Below are 24,473 nucleotides of genomic sequence, written 5' to 3' on the forward strand. Positions count from 1 at the left end.
AACGCGTTGCAAAACATGTACGAATGTTCGGCTATGGACAGTAAGATAATAATAAACATCTCACGTATATGTTGTCAAATACATTTCTTTTCCCTTTTACTTCTTAGGTACATCTGTTTACCTAATTTGTTTTTAATTAACTAGCCGCATAGAAATAAAACACCATTTGTAATACAATAGCAATATTTACGACAAGTTAGTATTATTTTTCCACCCAACGTTCGATAAGTTGACTACATCGTGAATGAACTAATACCGAAAAACAAATACGAGTATGATACAAAACCAACGTATAAAAAGAAAGATAACTCCGGCTAACAAAAATGGAATATATTAAAAGTTAAATTACACAACTGTTACATCCGTGCATTTGTTATTGTACCCCTGTTATATTACCTCTACTCCTGTATATCAGTTTAACAGCGGTACGCAGAGCAAGAAATGCTGAGAAGGCAGAGATTTTGTTAACCATTTTTATACAAATTCAGTTTCCACTAACAATTTTTTATTTCCACTATTTTTTAAAACCTTTATTTTTTACTTACTTTGCTTATTTATTTACACCAAATCGACAGATAGTCATTGTACTTGAATAATAAATATAAATCTAAATGTCATAATGAAACTAAATTTATACTTTCGATACCACGGACCTTCCGGTAGGTAATATTTCTAGTAAGTAAAATAATACTCAAGCTCATAGAATGTAGCCGAAAAAAATTTCTCAGGCGAGTTCTGGGGTAAATATATGAGTTTTGCGTGAAACTTTACATTCGCCAATTCTTATACACGAGGAGTACAATATAAATTGTTTGGCGAGAAAAAAAATAAACAAATACGACATACATGTATTAAAAACCCGCGGGGACCAATCTTAGCGATATTTTGGTCGGTGTGTTGTGAGCGTGGGTGGGTGAGGGGGAGGGGTGTGAGTTAACTGGGACCGTATATTGTAGTGTGTTCCCCCTAGGGACCAGAGTCGGGGAGCAAGTGCTGCAACAGTTTAATCTAACAGTATTGCAATATTCATGGGTGCAGTGGTGGGGATATCGGACCCCAAAGTGACGGGCTTTTATACAAAAAGAGTATATGGAAACGTTCAATAGATCCTTGTTATTGAAACCTAGACATTGATTTAAAGCTGCAAGGGTCTCTCTAAAAATGCAGTTATATAAAGGATCACTTTATTCACAGACCGAGTGCTGAGCTGCTTTTCCGTGCAAACGTTTTCACGGTTCTATGAAAACTAATTTGGTTCAGCAGTGAATGTTTACATAGAGCTACAGTTATGGCTAGAGCAGAAGGAGGGACATGAAAAGCTCCCTCTCTATTTGAGGGCACTGATTTTAAAGAGTAACTGTACATGCGGTATATAGTGAATGCCGCTTTAATCTGAAAGCAACCATGCTTTTGTATTGTATAAAAACCAACAATTTGGTGCGTTTGACACTGTATTTATTCTACACAAATGTTTGGTGTGTTTTTTTTTTTAGTAAATCCTAAATGCTGAATACAACTGTAAAAGATACGTGAGGTGGTCAGCACTTACCATTAATAGTTTACTTTGGTAGTAATAACGTTTAAGCGAACCAGGATATACTTCCTAATACTTCTAAATGCTGAATACAACTGAAAGAGATTTGTGATGTAGTTATCACTTACCATTAATAGTTTACTTTGGTAGTAATAACGTTTAAGCGAACCAGGATATACTTCCTAATACTTCTAAATGCTGAATACAACTGTAAAAGATACGTGAGGTGGTCAGCACTTAACATTAATAGTTCACTTTGGTAGTAATAACGTTTAAGCGAACCAGGATATACTTCCTAATACTTCTAAATGCTGAATACAACTGTAAAAGATACGTGAGGTGGTCAGCACTTAACATTAATAGTTCACTTTGGTAGTAATAACGTTTAAGCGAACCAGGATATACTTCCTAATACTTCTAAATGCTGAATACAACTGTAAAAGATACGTGAGGTGGTCAGCACTTAACATTAATAGTTCACTTTGGTAGTAATAACGTTTAAGCGAACCAGGATATACTTCCTAATAATTCTAAATGCTGAATACAACTGTAAAAGATACGTGAGGTGGTCAGCACTTAACATTAATAGTTCACTTTGGTAGTAATAAAGTTTAAGCGAACCAGGATATACTTCCTAATACTTCTAAATGCTGAATACAACTGTAAAAGATACGTGAGGTGGTCAGCACTTAACATTAATAGTTCACTTTGGTAGTAATAACGTTTAAGCGAACCAGGATATACTTCCTAATACTTCTAAATGCTGAATACAACTGTAAAAGATACGTGAGGTGGTCAGCACTTAACATTAATAGTTCACTTTGGTAGTAATAACGTTTAAGCGAACCAGGATATACTTCCTAATAATTCTAAATGCTGAATACAACTGTAAAAGATACGTGAGGTGGTCAGCACTTAACATTAATAGTTTCACTTTGGTAGTAATAAAGTTTAAGCGAACCAGGATATACTTCCTAATACTTCTAAATGCTGAATACAACTGTAAAAGATACGTGAGGTGGTCAGCACTTAACATTAATAGTTCACTTTGGTAGTAATAACGTTTAAGCGAACCAGGATATACTTCCTAATACTTCTAAATGCTGAATACAACTGTAAAAGATACGTGAGGTGGTCAGCACTTAACATTAATAGTTCACTTTGGTAGTAATAACGTTTAAGCGAACCAGGATATACTTCCTAATACTTCTAAATGCTGAATACAACTGTAAAAGATACGTGAGGTGGTCAGCACTTAACATTAATAGTTCACTTTGGTAGTAATAACGTTTAAGCGAACCAGGATATACTTCCTAATACTTCTAAATGCTGAATACAACTGTAAAAGATACGTGAGGTGGTCAGCACTTAACATTAATAGTTCACTTTGGTAGTAATAACGTTTAAGCGAACCAGGATATACTTCCTAATACTTCTAAATGCTGAATACAACTGTAAAAGATACGTGAGGTGGTCAGCACTTACCATTAATAGTTCACTTTGGTAGTAATAACGTTTAAGCGAACCAGGATATACTTCCTAATACTTCTAAATGCTGAATACAACTGTAAAAGATACGTGAGGTGGTCAGCACTTAACATTAATAGTTCACTTTGGTAGTAATAAAGTTTAAGCGAACCAGGATATACTTCCTAATACTTCTAAATGCTGAATACAACTGTAAAAGATACGTGAGGTGGTCAGCACTTAACATTAATAGTTCACTTTGGTAGTAATAACGTTTAAGCGAACCAGGATATACTTCCTAATACTTCTAAATGCTGAATACAACTGTAAAAGATACGTGAGGTGGTCAGCACTTAACATTAATAGTTCACTTTGGTACGTTTAAAGTAATAAAGCTGAAGCGAACAGTGATATACTTCCTCATAAATCCATAATGCTGAATACTGCTGAAAGAGATACGTGCGGTAGTCATCACTTACCATTAATAGTGTAGTTTGGTTGTAGTAAAATTTAAGTGTACTAGGATATTCTTAGCAGTTATAAGTATATGTTTATAATGAAAGACTGTAAACTTAGCTATTAAAAGTCTTTCACCTATATCTTTGAGAAATCAAAATAAAAATGACATAAACGGGAATGTAATACGGAATATAATGAAGAAATCAAATTGTTTGTTGTTTGATCTAAAAATTTCCCAAATGATTTTTCTCTATTCGCTGCTCATCTTATATTAAAAATTGAGAGTTTACTTTTCATTCATCATTATTATTCTGTAATTAAAGTGACAAATTATATATGTTGATATATTAGCTATTTAAAACAGTAAATAATCTTTCCATACACATTGTAATTATACATATAGATACACGTCGAGTCAAAGTTAACTACCCTGAGGCGCTATTTACACGTCTTAATGAATATTTTACGCAGTTAAAGGAAAGCCCTGTTTGAAGTAGGGAAAGCTACTAGAGCCATCCTTAAACGAGCAGAAATATGCATTGAAGTCGGCGGAGACACCTTAAAGTTTACTGTAATTTGGTTGAATGGGTTTAGATTACTGTTTACCGGTAAAGTTTAATTTGTAATGGTATGATTCAAAGTTTAGTTTAATGAAACATTTATTCACTTTCTGTGTACTTTATTCACACCGTTTCGTTGAAGAATGAAATGTTTTATTATACATTTAGATCTGTTTCTAGGTGAAAAACAAAGTTATTGTTGCCCACAGATGAAAAATGTGTTTTTCACTCAATTGTTTACATTTGAGACTGGGATTATCTAAAATTACTGAACTTACAGTTCTGTCTAGTAACTTGTTTTATTAAAATTTATCAGAATAAAAACCATAAGAAACGATTAAACTCGCCCCTTAATCTACCTTACCAGAACTTCAGGAAGATCTCGTTTTACACGTTGAGCTGAAATCCGGGCGAAATCTTTCGCTAGTCGTAACTCGCTAAAGAAACATTTCCGGACCCATGAATATATAAAAGTTTTGCATTATTTTAACATGTAGAATAAACTTTTACAGTGTCTGCATAACTTCGTGATTCACCATGTTTATTAGAGATATCGGTTTACATTTTAGTTGTTTAGTATATTTATCTACTTACTTAATACGGAATTAAAGAGTTATCATGTCATTGGAACCATACTTATTTAATAACTTAGAAGAAAAAAATTAAGTTAAAAAGATACTATTTTTGATAGTAGAATATTTATAATATGGGCACAGACATAATATTAGGAATTCCACTCTGAGGTATTTAGATGCATTGACACTGAAACACTAAAAGTGTTCACTTTTGTCCGAAGAATAGGCTTTCTGTAAAAATCAAAGAAAACGCGAAGTCAAAACAAACGACGCTCTCTCCCATTCCATTTGGCAAAACCACTTTGCAAAACCTCTCTTTTCCACATTGAGAAGCTTTTACCGTCCATTAGACCTACACTAATCTCAACTGATGAGGCCAAGTCTGATGCCGCTCACACTAGAATAGATTAAGGACCAGCTGATGTTGACTGATGTTGAGTCCACTGAACTCTTTCGAACTTTACCGATGTTCACATTTGTTTGATCTTTTTTACCCAGTTTTTTTCAGGCCAATTTTAAGCCACCTTACTTGGGCTGACGGACATATAAAACAGATTAGTTAGATTTAAATTAATGGGCCCATTTGTTTCCTTGTTGGACCTAATGCATATAATAATGCAGAAAATGTTGCTTCGATCAGGATCTTCTACGATTCTCGTGATGAAACTTGAGAACAGTGATGCAGCAGATGAGGATGGGATGCAAAAATTTAAATTTCTCCAAATGCTCCGATCTGTCCTTAATACCCCTTGAAGCATCTAGCAACCGAGGCAAGAATGGTCAGCTACATGATTCTAGACCTAATACAGCGGAGAGGGATCTGTCTTAAGACGGGGATTTCTTCCAAATAGTTACTACGGATCTTATGACTAATGATTTGTAGACGTTCAAATACGGTTATGTTAACACATTTTATGATATATAATGTAAAATAAGTTAATAAACTATACCCCTGGGATAACTAATTAAACATAGAAAATAAGTGGACAAACTGAACTATCCATTTTTACATCACTTCAAGCCAAAACAAAACTTTTGCACAATGTTTGCAACAATGAATTTTAGTTAAACTTTTTTAATAATTGTATTATAACGGGAACACTCCAATTCACTTGCATGAAAAAGGTTTTAGTGTTCTTAACTGTACTTTGCTTGCAAAATAAAATTGAATGCTACCTAGAAGGGCTCAGTAATATAGTAGATCGGATACGATGAAAACCGAGTTTGACATCATACAATCAAGGTATTAGATATGGCTGGGCTGATTGTACTGATAAACTGATCTGCTGACAATGCAACTCCTTTACTGACGTTGTCTGCTGACAATTCAACTCCTCTGCTTACGTTGTCTGCTGACAATGTAATCCCTTTGTTTATGTTGTCTGCTGACAATGCATATCTCCTCTACCTATGCTGTCTGCTGACAATTCAACTCCTCTGCTTGCTTTGTCTGCTGACAATTTAATCCCTTTGTTTATGTTGTCTGCTGACAATGCATATCTCCTCTACCTATGCTGTCTGCTGACAATACAAACGCTCTGCTAACTTCGTCTGCTGACAATGTAACTCCTCAGCTTAAGTTGTCTGCTGACAATATCCAAACGCGCTGCTAATTTTGTCTGCTGACAATGTAACTCCTCAGCTTAAGTTGTCTGCTGACAATATAAACGCGCTGCTAATTTTGTCTGCTGACAATGTAACTCCTCAGCTTAAGTTGTCTGCTGACAATGCAATTCCTCTGCTCATGCTGTCTTCTGAAAATACAACTCCTCTGCTTATGTTTTCTGCTGACAATGCAACTCCTCTGCTTACGTTATCTCCTGACAATGCGTGTCCTCTGCTTATGTTGTCTGCTGTCAATACAAACGCTCTGCTTATGTTGTCTGCTTTTTAGCAAGCGGATTGCAGCATTTTATTATATTGCCAACATTTAGTAACAGTTGCTAGTTACACGTCATGTTACCACATTTCCGAAAAGTATTTTATAATTACAGCATGAAAGCTATACTAATGAATAATACGCAAATAGTTATAATAATGGTATAAAAGATTAAGTGCCCGAAACTATATTCGTTTTATTGCATTGTAATAAGTGTATCTAATGTCACTGTTTGCTGTTCATGAATAGAGATACACATTATGAATAATTTTTACTTTTTCGTTGACTTGAACATGTTCTGTGCCAATCCTGTGACTACCAAAGATAGGTATCTTTTTCAAGACAGATCATCAATTCTTAAACGAGATAAAATATTTCAAGATGGACATTGTAAAGAATCTGAATAGATACATACAAAATAGTTTCGTTTCGTTTTCTTTACGCAAAGAAGCGGATTTTTTATTTAAAGGAGGATAACTTCGAAGTGATTCAACATTCGTGATTAACTATGTCAAGGTTAACCTTTGGATTAAAATATTGTCACGGACATGCTATTATTTAAAAACCGTAACGATAACTGATACTACAGTGGTACAATATAATACGGCAATATAATTGATAACAACTCCTCAGCTGAGTTAGTGTGATATATATCAAAACTCTATAACTTATGGAATCAAAATTACTAGTATTATAATTGCAAAATTTTTAAATATATCTTTTTTTAATTATATATATTTTTAAAATTAGACTAACTACATTATTTTGATTCGTGTATTGAAATAGTTTTAGACAAAACACTGTCAACCACTCTATGCTTTAAACAGTGGCTACATAAACACTACCGACACTACAGGACCGTGTGTGTGTGTGCGGTGGATATATCTGGATATTCGGTGCAACTGCCGTATTTCAATATCCGGTTTGGTTTAGGCGTGAACATGAAATCCATTGTTTGTTGTATCTATTCCACCCATATAGCGTCACATTTGCATTCCGCCATTATGTCGCGTCCCACGACAGCGACACCGTGATGCGGAGTGACACCGCTGGTCATTCAACCCCGGCTTTTGGGCTTTAGTTACAGCGCATATATTCTAACAGTGACACTACACCTGAGCTGTAATGCAGCTTTCAAATAATGCATAAATTGTAATGAAACAAAAGAGAAAAGAAGGGAATTCTGGATAAATCATAATAATAGTATTACCTTATCGAAAATTTAATTGTAATTGAACACACTTTTCCATCTCTTCTGCTTGCTTCGCCATTTTTTAACCTGATTCCAGTGGTCTTGTGTTCCATAATATATAATTCACAGTCCATGTTTCCTCCTTCTGGCTTGTTCTGTGATGTCCACTTTCCAATGTTGTTTTGCTCAAAACGTTATTTTGTCACCAATGCTATAGAGATTATAGTTTTAATAAGGCCACCAGAGTTTTGACTTATTCGATAGAATAATGTATGGAATTTATATTATTGTAATGTATTTAAATGTTAAGTTTAGCTCTAATCCACCTTCCTTTTTATAGCAGCGTATGTTATCTAACGTTGTCTCAGACTGGATCCTGGAATCAACCATAGCTACGTTATGTGTAGAAAACTCGGTTGCTCCACCGTGCTTAGAGATCGTGTCTATCACATCGTAATGCACTCAATTGTGTACCTGATGAGACAATGAGACTGCCACTTCACCTATTCATAGGTGTATCTGATGTAGAATCGATGTAAAAGTTCATTTTGAGCTTCTTCGTCGCCGACTTTTCATGCTCTTCAGACGAACATGACTCCAGATTCCAGGAGTCAAGTCTGAGGCAGCGTCAGGTACCAGAGACGCTGTAATAAAAAGGAAGGTGAACTGGACTAAACTCAACATTCAAATTGAATAACCCTTCCTACCATGGCTACGTAATGTGTACTGTAATGTAACTAATATAACAGTTTTTGGGAATTATGAGTATGAGAAGTTTGTAAGGAAATGTTGTAATTGAATAAATTAATGAGAGGAAGACTACGTAGGAGAAATACTATTACAATTTTGTTCTTCAGCAGGCTCACATTTAAGTACGTGATATTCTGTGCTCACGCAGCAAGGTTTGGTGGGCGGCATAATTTTAAAATAATTATAAAACTTATGTTATTAAACATGAGTCATACCATTATAATGTTGACTTATTGAGGGCGGCACATCATAACTTACATAGATTGTGTATATCAACAGATATTGTTCTAGAGAGAAAAATGCCACCACGCCTACTACCGCTATATTAATTTCGGATAAAAAAGTATAGAAAACCGAACTACTACCAATGTGATCCACTAGTAATAACTATTAAAGCTACAATAACATCATTAAAATGTAGCTTATTTATTTCTGCGTTTAGACATATAAGGTAAATTATTTACAAAAATTAATTCATGCTTTTGACTTTGATAACAAGGAAACAAGATTTTTGCCGCTCTTCAACAAGACTTAACTATGAAAATATCTCGTATCTCGGAATTTTCTGATCTGATTTTTACCCTCTCAAATTTATTCTTGATGAGAGGTTAAAACATCGGTATTGGTCACGTCATGGAGTTCTTAATGCCATTTCCTTTGGAAAGTAGTTTTCTAAACCTACATTTACAACTTTAATTTTTAACACTGGTTCCATTGAACGCCGATAGCGGTGTTGTGATAATTGCACCCAGGATTTCGATAATAAACCGTAATAAGTTATTTTAACATATTTTACCATTTCTCATGAAGGCTTTGGTCCAGTAATGGCGGGTTTAAAATTGACTTGCTTGATAAGAAGCCGCGTCCAAATATTTACATTAATTACAATATTTCTGTTTTATCTGTGTGTGCGCCAATGCCTAGCGCTAAGCCTTGAATAACAAACAGTCCAAGTTTTGATTCATTAATTGACGATTTTGCCCGTGGGCGAGCTAGAAGAAAATCTTACTTAATAGCTAAAGCTCGTTTTATATAAGATCCCACAAGTTATTTCGTCACTGTAATTGCTGTTATTTATACTTATAATCTTGTGAAAAGAACCCTACTTCAATATGCACTGATATCATAATAATAATAATAATAAATAGATAAATCAGTCATTTCCCCAAAATACAAACTGAACATTACAACAAAATATTATTGCCACTGCTTGAAATAAGTACACTGTCACATATCTAACTTATTTACAATAACCGAAAAACAAATAACAAATATAAGAATTATATTCTACTTAATTTCGTTACAGTATATACTTTTACCTTAGAATAATGCAATATATAAAGTAGGTCTTTAAAAATTAGGCCAATAAATTTTAAATAATAAAGGAAATTCAGGTGCCCCATAAGGCTGTGCCTATGTTTGAAATAGTAAAGTAAAGTAAAAGTAAAGTAAAGAATGTCTTATTTTACCAGGCGAAGTTATGGCTAAGAAGCCCTCTCTAACACTTAACCTGGGGACCAACGGCTTAAAGGTGACTTCCGAACCACCACCAATGGCCGGGCAGGCGGGCCGCTTGCAAGGACAGGATCGCTCAGCGGTCACCTGTCCAAGCAGCAGCCACGCTCGGCGTTGCTTGATCTGGTTATCTTGCGATAACCGCCGTACCCACTACACTGCGCCATTGGCGTGTACAAAAAGAGTAAACAATAAAAATAGCGGAGCCGAGCAAGAATTAAATAATAAAAATTAGTTATTTGAGATTATGTAATACAGTACTATTAACATTACTTTTTAACATTACGAAGTTTGAATTTCACATAGTTTTCTTGAGGGTATATAAAACTAATGTTGAGCAGTTGCCATTTTGTGAAGTTTAATTAGTCAATTTAAAACTTGAAAATCCGATTTGTGAGATTTTATTATATTTTAGTTTATTTGTTATTTCTTAGTACAATGGCAATTGATTCTCGGCTCTCAAACTGTCGATACCTCAGATATGCGCAATAGAAAATTGTTTCTCTTTCCGATTTCTGGACCACGGACTTCCATTGTAATTTAAACTTACACATTCATTATTTGGAAATTGGTGTCAAAGGTAGGATTTTTCAAACTACCAGCTTTTATCTCAGAAATACGAAGAACCTCACTGTGAAACCGGGGGTAACAGTGGCGTCTATTTTTTGAAAATGTATTCCAATAATATATTGACTCTCATAATTAGGCTTCAAGAAATAGGATGAAAAATGGGTACTTTTTACATTTCTTACGTACAGATTTTGATGGATAAATGTTAAAATCGAGACGTTTGTCAGTATTTATTTCAAAACACTGCCCGATCATGTTTACCAGGTACAGGTTTAAATAACAAAGTGACATTGCATAAATGCTTGTCACTTCTGGATACAAACCAACAAGGGATGTTCTGAAGCACAAATATTTATGTAAGCGAGCACTGTTGATGTATTTACACAAATGCTGAGCGAGAATTCATAACTCGTATGTACGTTTCATTCGTAGATAGACTGCTAAAATTATTAAATGTAAATATACCTACTAGCTGCAGAATTATTAACGACATAAAAGTTGGGTGTGTGACAAAATCATCACACAAATTGAGTTTCCTATTCGTTATACTTTAGGTTAAGCCATCCCTTAGATAGGAAGTAAAACAGTTACCCACGTCATTACACACGCACCAATTGGAAGGCAGATGTACTTTAAATATTTCGGGACTTTGACATTATCCGGACGCCACTACTTTTAGAACAATTTCTCTTACCGAAAACCTAAAACCCCTACATTGTTGGAAAGAACAGATTTTATCTGAATTATTGTGAAAATAACATGACGTTTAACGATTGATTCTTGTTTTCTAACTCCCCAAATGTATAGGTGTCGGCGAGAAGGAGACCACTCTGTCCCTAACTACTTATTGTTACAAGGTTAGTAGCTATTTTTATATAGTTTGAGTTTAAATGAGTTAATTTCTATTAGCTTTAGGTGACTGGAGTTCTTCTAAGAAGCTGCTTGTACAGAAAAACGCTCGACTTATAAAGGCATTTTTTATTTGGTTTGATTGATTGTTAAACTTGATAGTAACAACAATTTATTTCAACCTATACTGCAATATTGCTGTTGAACACAGAGTAAGAAAATATTCAAATAAAAAGGTAATTTAGAGAAACATACGTTTAACGGTTCATTTTAGCAAATATTAAGTTTGCAATGCTAGGTCAGTACTGTCATGCAGATATCAAAGACAAAGTTACTATGTAATATTTACTATAAATTTAAAGACTGTTATAAAATCCAGTCTTAGTTGTCTTGGCAGAAGTAGGCTTCTCAGACCTGTGTATGTACTGTATATATTTCATCTTGATCGGGGAAACGAGTCGAAACCAACTATGACACAAAAATACTAAGAGTAAACTACAATGGCAATAAATATACACTTTGACATATTTTCTTAATCGTGACAAATGGGCAAATTTAATATTGGCGTCAGAAAAATAATTCACATGAACCATAAGCGATCACTCACGTGTAAACCCAAAAATAGTGTGTGGTACATCGCAAGTAACCACTTTTATTTAGTATAAATATTAATTGTTATTTTTCGTTTTTTTCGGCAGGAAACTCATAAGTTGTTGATCTGAATTCACTTTAAAATAATCTGAATATATTTTTAAATGTTTTTATTTTAAGACGATGAATGAATAGCTCTATTGTAATTTCAGCTTCCACTTTTCACCTAAATCTAAAGCTTCATACTCTGCTCAATATGACATTTTACTTTGCACCCCAACATTCCGTACGTATATAAAATGCGGTCAGATTCCGTTGTATGCCCCCAACGCTTGAACTTTTTTCAATGAACTTAGAACGTTATAAAACGATGTAGTTGAGTAACAGAACTAACATTCCATCAATCAACAAGCATTTCCAGGTATTGCGGTCGGTGTTGTTGTCGCTGTTATCTTATCTTTCTCGAGAATCCCGATTACGGCAGGCCGCGCGGCATCACATGATTATTTAAGATATATATATCCATTTTGTGTCTAATATGAGACATTTTTAGCGGCGAATTAAATTTTATTTCCAGAATATATCCTGAGTAAGGATGTTAAAAGAAAGCATTTCGAAAATATCAGTTCCATTTTATAAAAAAAATTCAGTCGACACTCCAAAATTATCACTTTTTCTTTTTTGTTAATTAGCATTGAACAGGCATTACGTAAACAGTTAACACAATGGACGAATATAGCAATGAATAGAGTATGAACATCGACGAAAATAACTGAACGCAACTTGACATACGGTCAGCGGCGGCGACCTTGCAGCTGGCTCTCAAATGGCATAAATTAGTGAGTAAGCTGATAGCGTTATCAGAGCAGTTTACGGCAGCAGCGGCGCGGCGCCGAGGTCGATGCACCGAGGCCACACTCCAGCCCCTCTTTGGGTGGAAGTAGTCCCTAGGACGTTAGTTACGTTGTATAATGCTATGATGATAATTATGCTTATCAGCAAGAGGACACGTTTGAGATAAAATTTATTTAAGTTTAAAATCGATTTCTTTAATTGATGGCACTTTGCCAATCAAAATTATGGCAATTGGGAACATTTAGGAGAAGGTGTTTTAAAGATTTACATACTACAATAAAGTTTGACAAAGATGTATTCTTGGTTGTACACATCATAAATCGTCCATGATGGGCATTCCCTGGTCCAGACAGAGGGCGGTATTAAAGGCGATAAATCGATCGATCGATTGTTAAGATAAATCATCTATTAATGAGAACTTGGTAAATTTAAATCAGAATCGATTAGTCAGATAGACAATATACTCTGATATACATTTGGGTTCGAATCAATGTGAAAATACTTTTTAAAATTTCGTTAATGTATGAATATACGACTACATTTTTATTCGTTTTAGGCAAAAAAGAAACCTCCCATTTCCATTTTTTTTTAATTAAAAAAACAAAACTTTTTATTTTACAAGTCTGAATGAAATTTTAAGGACTAAGCGATGTGCATTATTTTCAAACACTTTTGAGTTTCTTTTTTTAGACCATAAAACGATGTTTAATGCCTTATTTTTACACCCCTAATAAAATTAATTAGGGTTACATTTTCAACATAACATCATAAATGCAGTACCTGTATGGGCTTTCTTAATATAATTTTGTAATATGTAATGCTGTGCTATTTAAAATATTATTTTTCACTCCAAATATTGAACTTAAACATTATACAATATAAGTTCTCTTCATCACAAAAAGAAGTACCTTAAACTTGGATATTTTTTTACGAATAGAACGAGTGGATAGGCAAAACTCGTGTATGTAAGCAATTCGATGAAATTTAACAAAAGAAAAGGTTAAATTAGGTCACGTAACAAAGACGTGTTATATACTCGAATTTAAAGAACGTGAAAGACTTAAATTGACCCCTAATAGAGAATATGGCCAAGACGGCGACTTCCTAATGAATAAATAAGTGGCCTCAATAAAACCTGATGTTTATGTCGCCCAAAATAAAAGTCCTTGACGACAAATTAGAGTCGGAATTAACTATTGACGCGGAAGAAGCGGGAAGATAAACCACACTTCTGCCGAGTTATCTGACCAGGAAGCCCAGAGCGTCTTGTAAACCTACTTCAGTGCTCCAGCGTGATCCTTTCTACCATTCCTGTTAAATGGGCATTCAATAAAATTCTACCGTTTCCTAATTCGGTCCTCTGGAAAGTTACTATCAGCCAATCTCTGGTCTGCTCAATGTTTGACAGCAGCGCTTCGGCGGCCTCTTCAAGGTGGCTTCGATGCTGTCGCCGTCACAGACAGACCGATCCAGCTATACGCGTAAATAACTCTGGAAAGTTACTATCAGCCAATGATAGTGAAGGCCAAGAGTGAAGGTTGAAAAATATTTTAAAATAAGCCAGTTGGACGTACTTTTTGAGAATGTACCGTAAAGAGAAGTGCCATAACCTGTTCAAAACCTTAAAACAGTAATCTTTCAGTATGGAGCATTAGTAGAAAAAAACGAAAATAAACGTTTCGGCACGAATTGCAGATCTTTAATAGTTATCAAGATATTGATTCTTAGTTTGAAAAAAACACGTTTTAATGTCCATAGGTAATATTTTAATATTTAATTATATAATTGGAAATGTTCAATTACTTATTACCCTCATTAAGTATATTTAACTTTCGTCAAAGATATTTAAATACAAATGAACGCTTTTACAAGGTATCGTTCTTAGCAATGTAATGTCTTGCGCTTTTATCTTAAGGTACTTCTCTGGTATCTATATTAAAATCATTGCTTACATGTCTCTAAATGTTTAACGACATTTTTTATGAGCTAATAACCAAATGAGACAGTAAAGTGATACCTTAAATAATAGAAAAGGTAAATATCTCTTATTGAGGGTTTATTTCGTTTGTACTACCAGTTGTAGCCAGTAATCTATACGCTGGTCCGAGTTTTTATCACACCGTACAGTATGTATCATTTAATGAGGTACATAATCGATGTTTAGGTTTGTAATTACTGGAAGAAAATAATAGAAAATGAAATTTTTCCATCTGATATTCTTTACGTCTAAATTAAATAAAGCCAACTTTATTTACTAAGATGTCCTATTTTACCAGGCGAAGTTAGGACTAAGAAACCCTCTCTAACACAAACTGGGGATCAACGGCTTAATCATTCTCCTTTATCAGTAAAAAAAGTTAAGTAAAGATGCCTGATTTTACCAGGCGGACTTAGAATAAATAACGCGGACGCTCAGCCCCGCCGTAAATATTGTCTCTTCTGCTCGACTCAACCAACTGTGAATTAACCCTCTTTGTTAGAAACAGGTCCCGTGACAGCAGCATCTGGATCTCCGGTCTTACAGTTATTAATATATATCTAAGATTTTACCAGACAAGGCCAGAACATTTTTAATTTAAAAAGCCAATGCTTTTGCCAGATTTACGTTCAACTCTTTTGTTGAAAGTAAAAGAAACGTAAAGACGTCTTATTTTACCAGGCGAAGTTAGGACTAAGAAGCCCTTTCTAACACAACCTGGGGACCAACGGCTTAAAGGTGACTTCCGAATCACCACCAATGGCCGGGCAGGCGAACTGCTTGCAAGGACAGGATCGCTCAGCAGTCACTCATCCAAGCAGCAGCCACGCTTGACATTGCTTGATCCGGTTATCTTGCGATAACCGTTATACCTGCTACACTGCGCCATTGTCTAGATAGGAGCGTTCTGTTGCGAGATTTGGAAAAGTGATCCATTGGTCAATTTATAATATCGCCTGTGCTCTTGAAGGGAAAAGCAAACAACCAACACAACCGCAGTATCGTGCGGTTCCTGTGCGGATTGATATTTTCCAACAGGCCAAACATCAAAGTTGTGGCCAAACGTGGATGGGCGGTGGAGCAACAGTGCAATAAACACGCGTTTCCGTCAATACAACCCCACTCCGAGGGCACAAAAACTGGCAGCTTCTCAACAACGGCCGAGGAGTGCAAGGCAGCTATTCTTGAGATTGGCGGTTGACCAGAACGATATGATATCATCACACATTTGAGACGTAATGTGTAGAGGTAACCTCTCTGTCAATTACATCGGGATATGAAATTTCCGTAACTTCCCTAAAGTGAGTAAGGAACGTTGATTAAACAAATTAGACATATAGGTTTTCCATTGTACATATATATATATATATATATATATATATATATATATATATATATATACAAAATATTTTTAAAGCGTATTAATTTAGGAACGTGACAAACAAAGTAACAAATATAAATAATACAGTTCTTAAAATAATGAAAGTGATGGAAACGTATAATGAAAACTTTATTTTTTAATAAAGTATTGTAATAACATAATGAACGCAAAGAATATAATTTAAATGAAATGAAGCGAAAAACATTCGTGTTAGCTTAGTTCATAACAAAGGTAATCATAAAACAATTATCATCGTGGTAATTAAACACTGCGTCCAATTAATTACAGACATCACGACCTCAGCATTGCTAATGTTAACATCGGTTAACACGATCCCAGCCTTAGGTCCCAAGGGCCTTATACCGGCCACCCTGGTATATACGTTATATGCACTGAGCACCGAAAATCCCATAAACTAATTGTATTACTGCTATAAAGTATTAAAACGAATATTAACAAGTAGCTACGAAAATATGGGTGTACTCTGAAGAAACTTATAATTACTTGTAAAACTTATAATTACTGAAGTAAATTATATAATTACCTGTATGAACTCTTATATTTAATTTTTCAATTACACATTAGGTTGGAATAGAAAGTAAAAGTTTTATTAATGTTACTGTATTTTAAATGTATACAACATATTTATCACAACAATAAAATAACAGTCTGTTATTGGAATAAGATGAATTACTTGGCCCTTACTCCTCAACTATTCTAAATATAACAAAGTCACAAATTGGTACATTTATTTATTATATGGTGCAATATTTTATAGTTTTTACTTTAAATTAATTAATTTTTATAATAATAATAATAATTATTATTATTATAGGCCACTACTTTATATTTAGAAAATGAAAAAAGAAAATTAAATTGTGAATATATATCAATTATGGGTCAGTTCGTTCAGGTTGTAGGTTACGGTTGTGTGAAGTAAAGAATGAACGTTGTATTAAGATATTTATGGGCTATTGATGACAATCGTTCTAACATTTCAAAGCGCAGAAAAAAACCAGCGGGCAAAATTTTTAAATTTTCAAAATACGATATTTCAATATACTGACAAAAATAATAGTGCAATTTTCCAAGGCAAACTTATTTTAGATACAGTTTTTTAAAATGATTAAACGTAACATGACAATGAAGTGCCAATTTAAAACATAAGATTCTGTTCACGCACACGCACACAAACAAATAAAAAAACACACACACAATTATTGACAACCTCTCACTTTTAAAGTATTTTAGGTTTCCATACATTTGTCATTATTATGTATTACAAAACGTGTGTTACACAACTACCTTTCGAAAACTAAAACATATCATCTTCATCAGGTGTAAAATTTCCTAAAACATTAAATAAATTTAGCGTTTCACACGTGCTAGTTCTCGGGAGTGACATTTTGTTTGTGGTGTTGGTTCTTGTGCAGTGACATCACTTGGTTCATTCTCTACAGTATAGCGCTCGTCTACCAATCAGGTATCATTTATATCTTTGGTGGTCTGTCGCCACACTTTTTATTTACGCCTGAAGAAGGGAGTAGATTTCAATTTTCGAAACCTAGTGTTGTACTTGTGACATATATGGCCATGGCAAATGTCCAACATCCTATTATGAAATTTCAAATTCTATCATTTGGCTACACAATATCATTCACGAAGCAGATATACACATTTTTAAACCCCCCCCCCCACCTGATCAACACAAGGCTGTGATGTTAATAATACATAATTGTGATTGTTACTGTATCTGTGTTGAATAACCTCCGAGACAATCAATTCGTGTTCAGGATTTCTAAGCATTGTTATGATCGAACAAACCACTGCTGTTTACGCATGGTGTGAGAAAAAGCCTTTTCTTTGTATAGTAAAACAATTCACCATGTTAATATAAATAACATGGATAATAATATGTTGTTCTCCTATATAAATAAATATATTATATCTCGAGCTTACTTATTGTTTTATGTTTATGTATGTTATTGTTGTTTCTTGTCATTGTTATGTTAGCTATTGCTATTATTGTTAAACTGTTATTGTTATTATTTATACTGCTTTCCTCGTATTACCTCTATTTATTTAATTGTTGATTTAGTTTATTAGTTTGCCTATTGAACTAGCTTATTGTTGGTTGACCAAAAAAGGAAAAAAAATGATTGCTTGGTTATTGAATTGTTGTTTTAGTTTATTAAGTTTGTTTATTGATTTAGCTTGTTGTTGGTTGACGTGCTTGCAATATTTTATTGTTTTGTTCCTTATTGATACCTTTGTATTGTTTTTCTATAATTTGTATTGTCATCTTGATATCCTTATCTGTATAATGGTGTATTACCGTTGATAAATAAATAAATAAATAAATAAATATAATTTCTAGTTAATGATGTTCAGAGTCATTGGCTGAACAAGAGCAAATGGGCTACAAAAATGTCCGTTCTTCTATCTGCCCACACGACATCTCGATAACGAAATGACCTATAGACTACGGAGCTAGATTTCTATATATTATAGACAACATAGAGTTCGATGATGGTGCATGTCACTCACTACCTTAGATTTGGCTCAGCATTAGTGAACATTTTTATATTAGCCTTATATAAATATTATGGTCCCGATGAGAGTATCACATTGTAGATAAATTTTTAAATAAACTGTGTACACTCATTTGATATTTTAACATATGACATTATATAGTAACATGTAGCTATAGACTTTATGAATCAAGTAACCAAAACTAAACAACCTGAAGCGACAAATAAAACAATAATAGAGTGAGAAAACGAAAGTAACTATAAGCGTCAAGATAGGATTGAGGATTGTTCGCAACAAAAAATATCTTTCTTATTTTAAACCACCATTTAAATAAAGTCATTTGAGTTTTTCTCTTTTTAATTATAGATCTAGAAACGAACATGTCATTTAAAAAATGTAGGAATCAGTATAAACAGTCATATAAGTAATTTTAAAATTCCAATTCAAAACCCAAAGGAAAACCAATATTTGAAGATGGCTATCCACAATTTATCATAATTTTAATTAAATGACAAATTATTTCATTTAAAAATGTACATTAAGTTAAATAGTTTATAAAATTTGTATAGACTGTTTATGATAACTAAAAGTTCAGTAATTATGAACATTATACTTGTTTTAGCGGAACAGGAAAATACAAATGTTTTTTACTGGTAAAATAAAGTCAAAACGGAAGGACGTCAGTTCCGCAGGAAAAGGGACGGCCCTATGTAAATATTCTAACAGCCAAATCTCGCTTGGTCCAGTTGGTGTTGCCTGCTAACTGTGGTAAGCTATACTAATATCAGACATCTTTCCGAGCTCTTTAACAACACAGGTATATTGAAATGAAAATTACACGGAAATTGTTTGTACAATAAACTTATAATGTGAGTGTTGCCTGCTAACTGTGGTAAGCCCTTCTAATATCAGACATCTTTCCGAGCCCTTTGCCAACACAGGTACTTTGACATGACGTGACAAGAAAATTGTTTGTACAATAAACTTATAATGTGAGTGTTGCCTGCTAACTGTGCTAAGCCCTTCTAATATCAGACATCTTTCCGAGCCCTTTACCAACACAGGTACCTTAATTTAACGTGACAAGAAATTGTTTTGTATAAGAAACTTACAATGCCAGTGGTGTCGCTTACACTTAAACTGAAAGAACTGCGTCCTTACCTGAAATCAAACATATCAGTTAGAAAATTATTTATAGTGGATATAATAGGTTTCATTATTGCAAAAATTCATCTTTAGTCAAAACATTTTGAACCAAAACCCCCCGAAATCTAAAAATGAAATATACAAAGAACTGTGTCTTACACCCGGAAATATGTTTTACAATTATTTCAACATTTAAATCAAAGGCCTAATATTTATAAACTTCTACCTGTGAGGAACTGTTAATACACTCTGGGAAGTAAACAAATATTTCTTGGTGGTCAGATCTGATCCATATACTTTTTACCCTCACGCTCAGGGGTGGAGCATCCATTAGGCAAACTAGGCGGCCGCCTAGGGCGGCAGTTTCTGGGGGTGGGGGTGAGAGCGACAAAAGGAATAAACATTTGTATAAATCACTGTACTTTCACTTAGAAAAAAAACTTTCATGAAATGCCCCTTGTAGTGGAAGATGGAAGAGTTATATTTTGTTTGTACCTTTTCTGTGTGAAGGGAGAGGAAGGGGGCGTTTGTGTGGTTGATGAAGGGGGCCAAAAAGATATATTACTTAGGATTCCAGAATAGCTTGTGCCAGCCCTGATCTCGTTAGTACTTTAAGGATCAGTTAATTAAGAGCTGGACAAATTCTCGAACGTAAGCACAAATTAACTTGAATATAATTTATAAAATCTTCATCATACATGAATAGTAATATAAATAAAACTAACCTGAGGACGGCTCTGAAAAAAGACGTTTATTTATGTTTTTGGATAACATATAATAAATATTACGTATAGCTTTGTATAAATAATTTGTAAGATTTTGACTCTCCATTCACATATTTGGGACAGTGAGAGCTAGCCAATTATATGGACTTTTTTGGCCCGTAACTTTCCCAGCAAAAGGAATTATTAGGGGTACATCATCTTTAAAACCAGTTGCATCCTATCAAATTTTAGTTGATTTATCCTTAATTTCATGTAGGAATACATTCTTGAGCGTTGAAAACAAATACAAAATAAAATTAGTTGTTCTTAATTTCAAAAACTTGAAGAGCCGTCTTTTAGAGTATCGAAATATCAACTCCTCACAAAATGTTTTGTGAATCAAGGACATTTAAATTATAAGCATTTTAATTACATTTAACGCTTTCCACCTACTTCTTATGGCTTGAACGAAGGGCAATGATTTAATTTATCGTATAAAAGGAGTGATTTAGGTTCTGTTTTAATATTAAATTATGAGTTTTCCCAAATTAATTCAGAAATGCCACTAATCCCTTATCACTGCGTCCCTTTCGGTTCATAAGAATAATATACAAAAGTTGTATAACTCCAACTGAAGTGACTAATGGCAATACAATTAATGCTTAGAAGCTTCTCGGAAGAACTAATAAACTCTCCCCAAGATAAATCCCAATAAGCGTGACGCTTGGAAGGGGGGAATCAACAATGACACTACTAAGGATCATCCCTTAGGGCCCTAGAGCACACAGTACAAACAGTCGCGCTCAGTACGTTATTGCTTTATCACACATAAAGTACCGCATTTCAATTGTCCTTCGTCTATTGTTTAACAACAATGGACACTTATATTTTTTGAGAAATTGAAACTAGTTCAAATATGTCAAATTTACAATTTCCAGATTTAATAAAAATAAATAAATAAACCCACAATTAATTATTGCAGCCTCACCCCTTTGGTGTACACATGGTCACTTAAAGGAGTTGAGGTAGTGGAGGGAGAATCGAGTACAGAATCGAATAGTATTCGAATACAGCCCAGGTATTCACATATTCGAGTATCTCAAAATGAGTTCGAAAACTTTTGAAATATATACAATTTCTCTGGAAGAATCCAATTCGAACCTGCAGTATTCATTCATTTGGACTAATAGTATTCCAATAAAATATTGAATAGCTGATATAATATATTATATTTGGTCATATGTTATTATTTATACGATAATAATAAGCAGGAAGTATTAAAACTGTATTGAATATTCTTTAAAACTTGAGAGTTCATGAAAAACAAGTCAATTTTTTGCTTAGTTCACTTTACTGTACTGTACCTGGTATTCCCAACTGTACAGAGAAATGTTTGTGCACAAAGAACTTTGTTCCGCCGCTGATATTAAATCACAGTCGGTCTCCATTTTACAAACCTTTGGACCTGCATGGTTCCTTTTTATGCGGCTATAAATAGTTATAGAAGCTATAAAGTGTTATCTTTTATTTGTTACTTTTTTCTAATTATACTTGTCAATAAGGGTTATACTATGACAAATTAACTCTGTATTTATATTTATATGTATTATTTATGTACTATAATTATGTACGAAGGTATGAAGTGTGATGTATGTAAGATGTAGAAGGAAGAATATAAGTTGCATAATAAATTTTTTTAAAGTTGTGACACCCAAAACTGTAATTAGATAATAATGTAGCCAAAATTTAATGTAGATATATGCTTTTAAGTGTTGTAATGTACAGCAAAACTTTCGTTGTTTACGAATTTAAGGCATCATTAACCGTGCATTACAACAATTAAAAACGCATATCTACACTACGTATAGACCGAGTTTTATGATTTAGGTGACAAAATGTTTCTAATTAGATTTAGCAACGTGCCTTATACCTTTCCATAATCTTGTCATTTTTATAGTATTAAGTTTTAGAAACATCATCCGTCCGCTATTTTGAAACGTGATATAATAATATAGTATTAATGTTCTTTTTATTTGAGACTGAGAAAAATGAATATACCAAATATGAGTTTATATTTTTCCTGGTTTCTGAAATAAAAAATACATCCCAAAAACACATACAGACAGATAGACGTTAACTGAAAAGAGATAGACCATTGTTTGTGTTTAGTATTCAGCTCCTCTTGGTCAATAGAACAATATACTAGAGTTTGTATACACACTTTGTATTTTAAAGAAAGCGCCAATGAAAGAATGAAACACCCATAAGAAGTTTAGATGAATGGAAGAAATGCATTGGGAGAGAGAAGTGGACTACCACAAGGTGTTAGTTTTGTCCCATTAATGTTCTCGTAAATCAAAGGGTGTTTAAATTCCTCACTGACCTACCCACGGTCAGACAGACGTGCCCCTGATTATACACGATGGTGCGGTGTGTGGTCCTCCCCAACCCTGGCCGTGTAATAGCCTCTATTAGCTCGCTCCGCCCCCAGCGGTAGCTTGCTGGAACAGCGCGCTCCGTAGAGAATCTAACGACTCTAGCGCTCCCAGCAGATGATTGATCTACTACGAGCCCTGTATTGATTTCAACGGTGAAAAATCGCGCCTTTAACCGGTCTTTAGTAACGGCTCCGCCTCGCATTAATCTCACACAATTGTTGTTTTAGCCTGCTAGAGATTGCTGCCCTAAATCAACACCAGTCAAAGGGTGGAAAATTACTTATTGTTTTGATCAAATACAAAATTTAATCACTAAAAAAAGGTAAAGAATTAACGAATAAATTAAGTAATTATTGAGTAATTATTTCCTTATTATATACTACATCTAAGCTATAAGCTACATTTTGTTCAAACTCAATAATTTATGACAATGTATATGTTCTTTGTTTAAAGTTTGTTATTGACGATGGAAGTTTTGAAAGATTCACAGGACTTTGGATTTACCATCGTTATAGGTTAAAGGTGTGCAACGACAACGCCTGGACTGGATTCCAAGCAGCTTTTGGGTATGTTTGAACCCCTTTCTTTCCCTTCTTTTCTTCTTTCTGTTCTTTATTTTTGTATGTATTAATACCTTCCCCACCTGACACAGAGAATAGATTCCAATCTTGTAGTAATCATGGAGTTGTACGAAGTTAAGATAGCTGACATGGTGATAAAGATAGAAAGGATTAATTATGTAATGTTTAGCGATGGCGAAGCCAGGAGGCTTTAAGCGACAACTTTCAGGGACAATCGGGCGGTTTTTAGTCCGTATACCTACACGGTAACGCGATAATGAACTGAGATACAGACTTGAATTTTTCATAAAGCTTTATTTCTATATAAGCAAGACCGAACACGAAAACGCACATGTGTCTCCAAGAGACTTCTCTCAGCGTAAGTGGCCTGTCACTCAGAACGATATCTTGAGAATATAATTAGCTAAAAACCTAAAATTCTAGATAATTTAAAATCAAGTTCAATGATTGTGCATTTTCTATTATAGGACATCCCTTATTCTATCCTTATCAACACTTGGTCTGGCGCACTCTTACCCAGCCCGTTGTGCAATAAACCACTTATAAGACTTAATATAACATTATTGTCTTATACAAAACAAAAGTTCAATATTTCATCCTTGATGATGCTTATTTTTAAAAGTCGTATAACTTTTGCATTTAACAAATTAGAACTTTTAAATTTTGTGGCTTAATTGATATTGCGTCCAAGCAAAGATCACAATATATTCAAAACTAAGTCTGTCATTTTATTTCAACTTAACAGCTATTCAGGAATTTCAAATTCAAATATTCAGGAATTCGATCACATTAGGGGCGACGCGACGAATATAACTCAAAGCCCTTTCACTAAGTGAATTCCCTGAAGCGTTGACGGAGTTCCAAATAACATGAGCGAACAATAACCGCAAGCTGAGCCGCGACTTGCTGCATAACAA

The 24,473-nt window shown here is 34.0% G+C and overlaps 1 protein-coding gene across 1 annotated transcript in view; it reads right to left on the minus strand.

Moving 5' to 3' along the window:
• LOC124356580 overlaps positions 1–24,473 on the minus strand; it is a 337,667-nt gene that overhangs the window by 152,156 nt on the left and 161,038 nt on the right. The gene's annotated exons all lie outside the window — the stretch shown is intronic.

This window comes from Homalodisca vitripennis, chromosome 3 (genome assembly GCF_021130785.1).
Source record: "Homalodisca vitripennis isolate AUS2020 chromosome 3, UT_GWSS_2.1, whole genome shotgun sequence".
In the NCBI taxonomy this organism is placed as follows: Eukaryota; Metazoa; Arthropoda; class Insecta; order Hemiptera; family Cicadellidae; genus Homalodisca; species Homalodisca vitripennis.